The 12,804-nt window shown below is 44.3% G+C and overlaps 1 long non-coding RNA gene across 1 annotated transcript in view; it reads right to left on the bottom strand.

Annotated features, from left to right (window-relative positions):
• Positions 1-10,147: 10,147 nt before the first annotated feature.
• LOC132384459 (uncharacterized) overlaps positions 10,148-12,804 on the bottom strand; it is a 267,486-nt gene continuing 264,829 nt past the window's right edge. Inside the window, exons 4-5 of the long non-coding RNA XR_009508905.1 lie at positions 12,273-12,432; positions 10,148-10,280 (exon numbers count right to left, since the gene is read on the bottom strand). This is a non-coding gene — a long non-coding RNA (uncharacterized LOC132384459). The remainder of the gene's footprint in view (positions 10,281-12,272; positions 12,433-12,804) is intronic.

Here is a 12,804-nt window from a genome sequence, read left to right on the forward strand (position 1 = left end):
TATGTCACCATATACAACCCTGAGATCCATTTTGTTGCGGGCATACTCAATAAATACAACAACCTTAATAGAATCAATGAAAGACCACAACCATCAGGGCAGCCAACAAACTGTGCAAATACACAAAAGAATGACTTTAGATTGGCATCGTGTTCAGCACAGACATCCCAAAATTGCTGTACAGTTCTATGTTCTATGGAAGGTGATATGCAAATACAAGTATAATTCTATGCACCTTGTGCTCTGTGTGAAGATCAGCCCTTCAACACCAGCTGCAGCACTTGATATAATTGCGAAAAAGCACTGGAGAGTTTCCCAGTAAGCAATCGCAGGGAAATAGTTGCTGTGGCCTAGGTTCAAGGGATGAAGGCTTGATGAATCTGGAGCAACAAACTGGAAGAACTCTGCAGGCCGAGCAGCATCTGTATGTGTGGCAGGGGGTGGGTGGGGAGTTAAACGAATTGCTGACCTTTTGGGTCGAGACCCTGCATCAGCACTAAGAGTGGAGCGGGCGATGGCCTCTATAAAGAAGGGAAGGGGTGTGGACAAAACAGGAGCTGAAAGAACTGAGGAGGGGTGAGGGATGTTGGGCAGATGATGTTGGGTAGGGGAGTGGGAGTGATGGATTTGGGATATAGATGGAGACAGACAAAAAAGGCCAGAAGACCACAAGCCAAAGGAACAGAATTAGGCCATTCGGCCCATCGATTCTGCTCCATCATGTCTGATTTATTACCCCTCTCAGCTCCATTCTCCTTCCTTCTCCCCATAATCTTTGATACCCTGATTAATCTCTGACTTATCTCTATCAACCTCTGTCTTAAATATATCCATTGACTTGGCCTGCACAGCTGTCTGGGCAAAGAATTCCACAGATTCACTACCCTCAAGCTAAAGAAATTTTTCCTCATTTCTGTTCTAAAGGGACATCTCACAATTCTGAGGCTGTGCCCTCTGGTCATAGACTCACTCAGTATAGGAAACATTCTCTCTACATCCACTCCACCCAGAACTTCCAATATTTGATAGGTTTCAATGAGAAATCCCCCTCATTCTTCCCAACTCCAATGAGTGCATGCCTAGTGCCATCAAATACTCCTCATAGGTTAACCCTTTCATTCCTGGGATCATTCTTGTGAACCTCCTCTGGACCCTCTTCAATGCCAAGCACATCCTTTCTTAGATAAAGGGCCCAAAACTGCTCACCATATGCAGTCTGACCAATGCCTTATAAAGCCTCAGCATTACTTCCTTGCTTTTGTATTCCAGTCTCTCAAAATGAATGTTAACATTGCATTTGCCTTCCTTACCACTGATTCAAACTGCAAGTTAACCCTTAGGGAATCCTGCATGAGGACTCCCAAGTCCCTTTGCATCTCCAATGATTTTTAATTTTCTCCCTGTCTAGAAAATTGTCACACCTTTATTCCTTCTGCCAAAGTGCACGATCATGCACTTCCCTACACTATATTCTATTTGCCACTTCATTACCGATTCTCCCAGTCTGACTAGGTCCTTCTGCAGACATTCTGCTTCCTCAACGCTACCTTGCAGTTGCATCTATCTTCGTATTGTCTGCAAACGTGGCCACAAAACCATCAATTCCATCGCCCAAATCATTGGCAGGCAACATGAAAAGAAGCAGTCCCAATACCGACACCTGCAGAAGACTACTAGTCACCGGCAGTCAACATGAAAAGTCCCACGTTACTCCCATTTTTTGCCTCCTGTCAATTAGCCTATCTTCCATCCTTTCTTGTACCTTTCCCATAATATCCCTGGCTTTTATTTTGTTAAGCAGCCTCATGTGCACCACCTTATCAAAGGCTTTCTGAAAATCCAAGTAAACAACATCCACTGACTCACCTTTGTCTAATCTGCCTGTTATTTCCTCAAAAAATTCCAGCGGGTTTGTCACAAACATGAGAAAATCTGCAGATGCTGGAAATCCAAGCAATGCACACAAATTGCTGAAGGAACTCAGCAGGTCAGGCAATATCCATGGAAAAGAGTACAGTCGACGTTCAGGGCTGGTGGGGGTGGTAGGTGAGGACAAGAGGAGCCCTATCCCTGGTGGGGTGGCGGGAGGATGGGGTGAGGGCAGACATGCGCAAAATGGAAGAGATGTGGTTGAGGGCACCATTGAGGGTGGAGGAAGGGAAGCCCCTTTCTTTGAAGAAGGAGGACATCTCATTCATTCTGGAATGAAAAGCCTCATCTACACGTGCCCTATATCATCTCCCTCACTACACCTGCCCCTACACCTCAGTACCATTCAGGGCCCCAAACAATCCTTCCAGGTGAGGCGACACCTCATTTATAAGTCTGTTGGGGTCACCTACTGTATCTGGTGCTCCCGGTGTGGCCTCCTGTATATCAGTGAGACCCGACGTAGATTGGGAAACTGCTTCGTTGTGCACCTACGCTCCATCTGCCAAAGAAAGCAGGATCTCCCAGTGGCCATCCATTTTAATTCCACTTCCTATTCCCACTCTGACATGTCAGTCCACGGCCTCCTCTACCGTCGCAATGAGGCCACACTCAGGTTGGAGGAGCAACACCTTATATTCCATCTGGGTAGCCTCCAATGTGATGGCATGAACATCGATTTCTCAAACTTCCAGTGATACCCTCCTCCTCTATTCCCCAATCCCATTTCCCTCTCTCATCTTACCTCCTTACCTGCCCATCACCTCCCTCTGGTGCTCCTCCTCCTTTTTCTTTCTTCCAAGGGCTTCTGTTCTCTGCTATCAGACTCCTCCTTCACCACCTTTGTATCTTTTTCACCAATCAATTTCCCAGCTCTTCACTTCACCTCTCTTCCCCCTCCCGGTTTCACCTATCACCTTGTGCTTCTCCCTCCCCTCCCCCCACCTCCTAACTTTGACTCCTCATCATTTTTACTCCGGTCCTGCCGAAGGGTTTTGGCCTGAAATGCCAACTGTATTCTTTTCCATAGATGCTGCCTGGCCTGCTGAGTTCCTCCAGCATTTTGTGCCTGTTACAACAGATTTGTCAGTCAAGATTTCCCCTTAAAGAAACCATGCTGGGTTTGGTAGATTTTATCATGTGCTTCCAAGTACCCCAAAACCTTATCTTTCGTAATAGACCCCAACATCTTCCCAACCACTGAGGTCAGGCGAACTGGCCTATAATTTCCTTTCTTCTGCCTCTCTCCCTTCTTGAAGAGTGGAGTGACAGCTGCAATTTTCCAGTCTTCCAGAACCATTCCAGAATCAAGTGATTCTTCAAAGATCATCACTAATGCCTCCACAATTTCTTCATCTACCTCTATCAGAATCCTGGGGTGTAGTCCATCTGGTCCAGGTGATAAATCTACCTTGAGACCTTTCAGCTTCCAAAGCACCTTCTCCTTAGTAATAGCTCACTCACTCACTCCTGCCACCTGAAACTCTTAAATTTCTAGCATTCTGCTAGTGCCTTCTACACTGAAAACTGACGCAAAATATTTATTAATTTCTTTGTTGCCCATTACTACCTCTCCAGCATTATATTCCAGCAGTCTGATAGCCACTCTCCTCTCTTTTACTCTTTATATATCCAAAAATCTTTCTGTATCCTCTTTTATGTTATTGGCTAGCTCACCTTTGTATCATCTTTTCTTTCCTTGTTTCTTTTTTAGTTGCCCTCTATCGGTTTTTAAAAGCTTTCCAATCCTCTATCTTCCCACTAATTTTTGCTCTATTATACACCCTCTCTCTTGCTTTTATGCCATCTTTGATTTCCCTTATCAGCCCTGGTTGCCTCATCCTCCCTTTAGAATACTCCTTCATCTTTGTATCTATCCTGCGCCTTCCAAGTTGCCCCCAGAAACTCCAGCCATTGCTGTTCTGCCATCATCCTTGCTCGTGTAACCTTCCAATCAACTTTGGCCAACTCCTCTCTCATGCCTCCATAATTACTCCACTGACAACTGACACATCCAATTTTAGCTTCTCTTTTGCAAACTGCAGGGCGAATTCTATCATACTATCACAGTGTCCTAAGGGTTCCCTTACCATAAGCTCCCTAATCATTTCTGGGTCATTACATAACACTCAGCCCAGAATTGCCATTCCCCTAGTGGGCTCAACCACAAGTTGCTCGAAAAAGCCATCTTGTTTGCATTCTACAAAATCTGTCTCTTGAGATCCAGCACCAATCTGATTTTCCCAATCTACATGCATACTGAAATCCTCCATGACTATTGTAACATTGCCCTTTTAACATGCCTTTTCTATCTCCCATTGTAATTTGTAGTCCACATCCTGGCTATTGTTGGGAGGCCTGTATACAACTCCCATCAGAGTCTTTTTACTCTTGCAGCTTCTTAACTCTACCCACAAGGATTCTACATCTTCTGATCTTATGTCACCTCTTTCCAAGAATTTGATTTGATTTTTTACCAATGGAGTTACCCCACCCCTCTGTTTAACTGCCTGTTCTTTCAATACAATGTGTATCCTTGGATGTTAAGCTTCCAAAGATGATCTTCTTTCAGCCATGACTCAGAGATGCCCACAACATTATATTTCCCAATCTCTAGCTGTGTTACAAGATCACCTACCTTACTCCATTTATTGTGTACATTCAGATATAACACCTTCAGTCCTGTATTCATCATCTGTTTTGATTTTGGCCCCTTGTTGCATTTCAACTCATTCCACTGACTACACACTGCATCTTGTATACCAACTAGTCCATCCTCTGCTCTCTAACTCTGGTCCCCAATCCCCTGCTAAATTATTTTAAACCCTTGCTAACTGCTCTAGTAAACCTGCCTGCTGGGATATTGGTCCCCCCTTGGGTTCAGGTGTAATCCAACCTTTTTGTACAGGTCGTTCCTTCCCTAGAAGAGATCTCAATGATCCAAGAATGTGAAACCCTGTCCCCTGCACCGATTCTTCAGCCACACATTCATCTGCCAAATCATCTTATTCTTACCCTCACTGGAACGTGGCACAGGCAGTAATCCAGAGATTACTACCCTGGAAGTCCTGCTTTTCAGCTTTTTGCCTAACTCCCCCTATTCTCTCTTCAGGACCTCCTCGCTTTTCCAACCTATGTTGTTGGTACCATATGTACCATGAATTCCCACTTTTCACTCTCCCCTTTTAGAATACTGCAGACCTGAACTGAGACATCCCTGACCCTGGCACTTGGGAGGCTAAATACCATCCCAGTGTTTCTTTCACCTTCACAGAATCTGCTTTCTGCTCCTTTAATTATGGAATCCCCTATCACTACTGCACTCCTCTTTATCCCCCCCCACCTTCCCTTCTGAGCCACGGAGACAGACTCAGTAACAGAGACTTGGTTGCTGAAGCTTACCCCTGGTAGGACCTCCAGCCCCACCCAAACACTATCCAAAGTGGTATAATTATTATTGAGGGGAAATGGAGACAGGCAGCTGGGACAGTGATAATCAGACACATGAAGACTAACAGTCCTGGGTGTGGTATAATGGTCACAGAACTCAGTATTCAGCTTGTGATCTCAGGTCAGGTACAGTAGGGCGGGGATGGATCAATAGGTAATAAGCTGTTCTACATGTTGGAGAATGAAGCTATTATGTAACCTGGCCATAAACAGAGAAGAGAAAGCATATCTTAACTTTATGAATAAAACGTGTGTGAATTTCTACATGCAACATCTTGTTTTGGAATGTGCTCTATCAGGCACTTTAATTAATGTAATGAAGCGAAATGGCAGCACAGTGGTACAACATCTAGGGTCACTACTTCATAGCTCCAGGGTCACAGTTCTGACCTTGACCTTGGGCACTGTCTGTACGGAGTTTGCCCTCTACCGTGTGGGTTTCCCCCACTTCCCAAGTATGTGTGGTGGCTTAATTGCCACCTGTGTGTAGGTGAGGGATAAAATCTGGGGAAATTGATGGGAGTGTGAGGAGAATAAATGTGGATGCTTGATGGACAAAGAGCCTGTTTCTCTGATTTATGTCTCTGTGAATTAAGGAAATAAACTCATTTGAGTTTGTTCACCTTGACTCACCTGTTCCCCATGAGTCATTCTGTGAGGTTGAACATACAGCCAACACGGGTGGGGTGATATAATCTGGAAAGCAAGAACATTGCAAGGTTGTTTAAATTCTCCCGACAGGGAGCATCACAACATTTACCTGAACCCCATTGCTCAATCTGATCTCCAAACTGGTTCTGTTCAAATGATTCAATCACCAGCCATTCTCCTTCTCCAGTGCAGGTGGAGAGAAGCAAGTTGAAACTCCGATGAGGGAAGTGCATTCATCTCTGCCTCAGGCAGCAGGAATTCCCTCTGTGATTCAGTCGGCTCTTGAAGCCTCTGTGATGTAATGGGAAAGGTATAATGAGGATTGGGGAGGTGGGGTGGAGATACGTCTCTACCAAAGGAGGTGTAAGGTGCTCCTTCCCTCCACTAGCCTGCAGGTCACCCTTGGTCAAGGTGTAGCACCTGATTATCCCTCCTTCCCCAACAGGTCAGGGTCACGTGAAGCCATGGCAGCAGGAGGTGGGTGGTTGTATGAGCAGCCGGTGTAGACCACAAGCCCTGGTTATGTGACAACCGATGCCAGGCAGACGACCTCTGAGGAGTATTGGCAATGGCTGGGGTCACACTTTTGTAAAGAAACTGCCCAGAAGCAAAAACGGCACATAATGAATGAAAGAACAATCCTGAGGATATCATCCAGAAAGTGAGCAGCATCCTTCAGCTTTTTCATATCTTCTAAAAGAGCATCATATCAAATTATAAGGAAGGCCACTCAGCCCCTCTGGCCTGTGCTAGCCTTTAATATAATTATGGCTAATCTGACTGCAACTTCAGCTCTGCATTCCTATCTACCTGCACTTAACAACTCAGTCCCATGAATATGGAGAATCAACTCCCCCTTAAAAAATATTCAAAGACTCTGCTTCCACTGACCTCTGATGAAGAGAGCTCCAGAGATTCACAGCACTGCAAGAGAAAAAAAATCACCTAATCTTGTGTGTAAGACGATGACTATCCTTGCCTCTGACTATCCGCATGATCAATACCCCTCATTCATCTTGTACACCTCTATCAGGTCACCTCTTATCCTCCATTGCTCCAAGGAGAAAAGGCCGAGTTCACTCAACCTATTCTCATAAGTCATGCTCCCCAATCCAGGCAACATCCTTGTAAATCTCCTTTGCACCCTTTCTATGGTTTCCACATCCTTCCTGTAGTGAGGCGACCAGAACTGAGCACAGTATTCCAAGTGGGGTCTGACCAGGGTCCTATATAGCTGTGACATTACCTCTCGGCTCTTAAATTCAATTCCACAATTGATGAAGGCCAATGCACCGTATGCCTTCTTAACCACACAGTCAACCTGTGCAGCTGCTTTGAGTGTCCTATGGACTCGGACCCCAAATTCCCTCTGATCCTCCACACTGCCAAGTCTTACCATTAATACTATATTCTGCCATAATATTTGACTGTGGTGAACTACGTGTGCCTGTCTGGACACGCCCCCTCCTGACTGCTCCTGTGGCTCCTCCCACAGACCCCTGTATAAAGGCGATCGAGGCCTGATGCTCGACCTCAGTCTCCAGGATGTAGTGTGGTGGTCACTCGCTGCTGGTTCCTTCTTCCAGTCAATAAAAGCCGATATCTCGCCTTTACGTCTCAGAGTGAGTTATTGATGGTGCATCACTGTTCAAAATGAACCACTTTACGCTTATCTGGGTTGAACTCCATCTGCCACTTCTCTGCCCAGTTTTGCATCCTATCAATGTCCCGCTGTAACCTCTGACAGCCCTCCACGCTATCCACAACACCCCCAAACTATGCGCTAGGGAAATTCCAGGCAGTCTCTAGAGTAGGTTACATGGTTGGTACAATATTTTGGGCCGAAGGGCCTGTAATGTGCTGTAGATTTTTACGTTCTATGTTCTAATCTCTGTTTTAAACTGACAGCCAGATGAAGTTTTTTTCAACCTGAAATATTGGCCTGTGTTTCTATTCCTGCAGGCATGGTGTTACTTGCTGAGTATTTCCAGTATATTCTGGTTCAATTCAGAAATCCCCTAGTTCTAGATTCTCTGCATGAACTGGAATTTGGGAATGGAATTCCTCTATTTTTGTCACATCCATGGAGATAGAGTGAAAAGCTTGTCTTGCATACTGTTCATACAGATTAGATCATTCCACAGTGCACTGAGGTAGAACAAGGTAAAACAGTAACAAGGCAGAATAAAGTGTAACAGCCACAGAAAAGGTGCTGTGCAGGCAGTACGGTGCATGATCAAAATGAGGTAGCTGGTGAAATCAAGAGTCCAATTTATTGTACTAGGAAGCCGGTTAATACTCTTGTAACAGTGAGATAGAAGCTGTCCTTGAGCCAGGGAGAAGAGAGAATGCCTGGGGTGGGGGTGGGTTCTTTGGTCATGCTGGCTGGCTCACTGATCCAGCAAGAAGTATGGACAGAGTCCATGGAGGGGAGGCTGGTTTCTGTGATTTGCTGAGCTGTATCCACAACTCTCTGCAGGCGGCTTCTTGCAGTGATGTGCGGAGCAGTTGTCGTACAAGCTTGCCATCCAGATAAGATGCTCTCTGTGATGCATCGATAAAAATTGGTAAGAGTCGACAGGGGCATGCCAAATTTCTTTAGCCTCCTGAGGAAGTAGAGGCACTGGTGACTATCAGAATGGTCAGATGGTTTTACTGTGAAGGAAGTTTTACTGCGATTTCAAGTTCAAGTTTAAGTTCAATTGTCATTGAAATGAATACAGTCAAACGAAACAGTGTTCCTCCGGGGCCAAGGTGCAAGTCATAGCACAAACAGTAATACTCAGCATGAGGCACTTACAGCACAAATAAGATAGTGGTAAACATTCATGCACACAAAAAATATAAAGCCCAAGTCCATAAGTGTCCTGTAGATTGATGGTGCATGAATGTTGTTGGCAAGAACAAGACAGCAACAGTCTCCAGACGAACGCAATCCAGATGTCTCCCACTGAGTGAACACTAGAGGGCAGCACGGCCGGGAGGGTCCAGGCCCCAACCCAACATGGACACTGCACCACACCGCCTCCTGCTGGGCGGCTGCAGCAGGTGACCCCGCGGCATGCAGCATGAGGCCTCCACTGAAATTAGAGTACCAAATGTGTTTAAAGTAAACTAGCAGATTTTATGTTGATTTCCAGATTATTAACTTAACCATTGTAGAGCTTGAACTCTGGTTTAGAGGTTGTTAGCAATTTAATTAGAGCACTGTGCACTGAGTTTCATAGTATTGCTACTGTACAGTAGGTGACCTTTCAGCCTATTGAGTCTATGCTATCTCCCCCTGGACCAATCCCCTCAGTCCCATTCTATCATTCTCTCTCTCTCACTGCAAATTCTTCTCTCTTTTGAATGAGCTGACAGAAGAGGTGGTGGAGACAGGTAATATTGCAATGTTTAAAATGCATTTGAATGGGTAGGAAAGGTTTAGAGGGATTCGGGCCTTATGTAGGACAGGGCCATCATGGTCGAGCAGGGTTATATGGGCTGTTTCTGTGCTCTGTCTCTATTTCTTTGTAAAGGCCCCCCTTGACTGTTTCCAGTACTCTTACATGTGGTGAATTTGAGACAATAACTAACTAACTAATTACTAAAGTTTCCTTCCAACATCCTCCTTGTATCTTTTTCCCAATATTTTAAATTTGTGCCTCCTGCCCCTTGAATTATTTGCTAGCGGGAACAGTTCCCCTCGATTTGGCCAATCTCAGCATGTAGCAGATCCCCTTTCTCCAAATCCTGAGAAAAGGAGTTGGCTGTCTCTGTTTCTCAGCAGTATTTCGCTTCCTCTTGTGCAGAGTAAGTCAACAATCCCAACAGAAGAGTACACAGAACATTAACACAGAGATGTATGACCTGGACGACCCCACTTACCATGGAATACCAGGTTTAGATCAAATGCATCACAAATCCATTCACAACCTACCTGCTGAAGTCGGCAAAAGTTGAATCAATATTGTGCACTTTTTTCCAACGTATTTGTTCTGCTTCACTACGAACTTTGAAAACTGTGGCATTGAAATTGTATTACACAAACATCAGTGTCTAAAGCATAAAGTGCTTTTATGAAATGCTTCTGTTTGTTAAGTTGTCAAAGAAATTTTATTTCCATCAAAGCCATTGACAAAAGAATTCATGACAACACATTAACCACCTGCATACAAATATTTGCAGAGTGTAGCTTTAGGGCCTCAGGTTTAATCCATCTGCCTTCCTTTAGCAGAGCAATTGAATTCTCAAACTCTTCCTCTGACCTATGAAAAACATTTGATATCAGGCAATATGAGATTTGGGAACAGTAATATATGGAACAAAGCCACCTCATATGTCAGGTTGATGAATCAACAGTGCCTGTCCTTCTCTAGCATTCCTTGACACAAGGCTACTGTGAGAAGGAAATCTGTGACATATTTGGTATTTATTGCTGACTACTCTACTTGGGTTCAAAGTCACTTGTCGTTTCTAAAAGTGAATGAATAACAATCGCAATGAATTCCAGTGATTTGGTGGGTGCTCCATACCTTAGTAATGTGGAAAGACCTACTGATTGCAGTCTTGCTTCACAGATTCACAGAAACAGACTCTCACAGTAGCCTTGTGTTAACCCTGGATACGGAAAGTCCTGAAGTTTTCATTCATAATTGGCATAATCAAGAATGGCCGATTATATCCATAAAACTCAGTGGAAATCAACTGCTGATTAATAGTGTGTCAAGGAATGCTAGAACTTGTCCATACCGACCATAGTCATTTAAGATAGTCCTATTTGGCTGTTATCACTGAGGACTCTTATTTCTATCCATGTACCATAATCCTCCTCAAATGATTTGTAAAATGTTTCAATTTTACCTGCCCCTACCTGCAGCTGGCAACTCACTCCATTCACCCACCACCCTCTGTGTGAAAAAGTTGCCCCTCAGATACCCTTTGAATACCTCTCCAAGAATGTATGGGTTTCCTGTGGGTGTGCTAGTTTCTTAAGGATATGCTAATTGATCGGTCCTCAGTGTAGGTCAATCAAAGGAGAATTGATGGACTTGCGAGAAAGAGAAAGTTGCTTGTCTGGAATGTAATGCTGAGGTTTTATAAGGCATCGGTCAGACTGCACTTATTTATTTAGTTTTGCTCAATTTGTGTATTGTGAGCAGTTCTGGGCCCCTTATCTAAAAGGATGCGCTGACATCGGAGAGGGTCCAGAGGAAGTTCAAATGCGAATGTGCCCAGGAATGAAAGGGTTAATGCACGAGGAGTGTTTGATGGCTCTGGGCCTGTACTCGCTGGAGTTTAGAAGAATGAATGAAGGGGGGGGGGGCGGATCTCATTGAAAACCATCAAATATTGAAAGGCCTAGATAGAGTGGATGTGGAGAGGGTGTTTCCAATACCGGGGGAGTCTAGGACCAGAGGGCCCAGCCTCAGAATAGAAGGACATCACATTAGAGAGAGATGAGGAGGAATTTATTCAGCCAGAGGGTGGTGACTCTGTGGAATTCATTTCCTCAGACAGCTGTTGAGGCAAAGTCATTGGGTATATTTAAAACAGACATTAGTAGGTTCTTGATTAGTCAGGGCATCAAAGGTTACAGGGAGAAGGCAGGAAAATGGGGTTGAGATGGATGATAACCCAGCCATAACGGATGGCAGAGCAGACTCGATGGGCTGAACAGTCTAATTCTGCTCTAATAGTCTTTTGATCTGATGGTCTACTGGGGAATACAGACAGGGAACTGGGAGTTACAGGATTGCTCCCCGAGAAGCCAATGTTAATTACGAGGACTAAGCAGACTGCTCATTTGTTGCAATAAGTTAAGGAGAAACAAGTAAAGATGAAGAAAACCTGGAACAGAAGGTCGTGTCGTCAAGTTAGTTTTGTGCCATGCATCAATTTTGCCTCTTTGGTAGACAATAGTGTGTATGGACGAAAAGCAAATTTATTTAGCTTTGGATATGCAAATGAACAGTAAACATACATTGATTAATACTCCTGAAGTGTCTTCTGCCATGATATGAGTTGGCCTTTGAACACAGCTGATTATGGATTAATTTGAGTGTCCATCAGCACAGGTTCCTCTGACTTATATACAGTAACTGTCGACTGTCTAGGATTTAATGCTACACTGCAATCCCTTTAAAGATATTTCATAACAATGGGGATTATTACCATAATTGGCAGCCAGATCACCAGAAGAGGACTACAGAGTGATGCAGTGGGTAGTACCACTCCAGAGACCTGGGTTCAATACTGACCTCAAGTGCTGTCTGTGTGGAGTTTGCACGTTCTCGCTGTGATGGTGTGTGCTTCTCCTGGGTGGCCACACTTGCCTTCCACATCCCAAAGCTGTGCTGGTTGGTAGGTTAATTGGCAGGCTTAATGGCCAACATAAATAACTCCTCATGGAGGTGGCTGCTGGGGGAATCGGGGTGGGATTAGAATCATAGTCACACAGCATGAAAACAGGCCTTTTGGCCCAAGTGTTCCATGCCAAGATTCCCATTCAAGCATGTCCCATTTTCCCGTTTGGCCCATGTCCACGTACCTGTCAAAGTACCTTGTAAACCTTGTTAATGTACAAACCCCATTTCCAGAAAAGTTGGGATATTTTCCAAAATGCAATAGAAACAAAAATCTGTGATATGTTAATTCACATGAACCTTTATTTAACTGACAAAAGTACAAAGAAAAGATTTTCAATAGTTTTACTGACCAACTTAATTGTAATTTGTAAATATACACAAATTTAGAATTTGATGGCTGTAACACACTCAACAAAAGTTGGGA

This window comes from Hypanus sabinus, chromosome X1, assembly GCF_030144855.1.
Source record: "Hypanus sabinus isolate sHypSab1 chromosome X1, sHypSab1.hap1, whole genome shotgun sequence".
NCBI classification, from domain to species: Eukaryota; Metazoa; Chordata; class Chondrichthyes; order Myliobatiformes; family Dasyatidae; genus Hypanus; species Hypanus sabinus.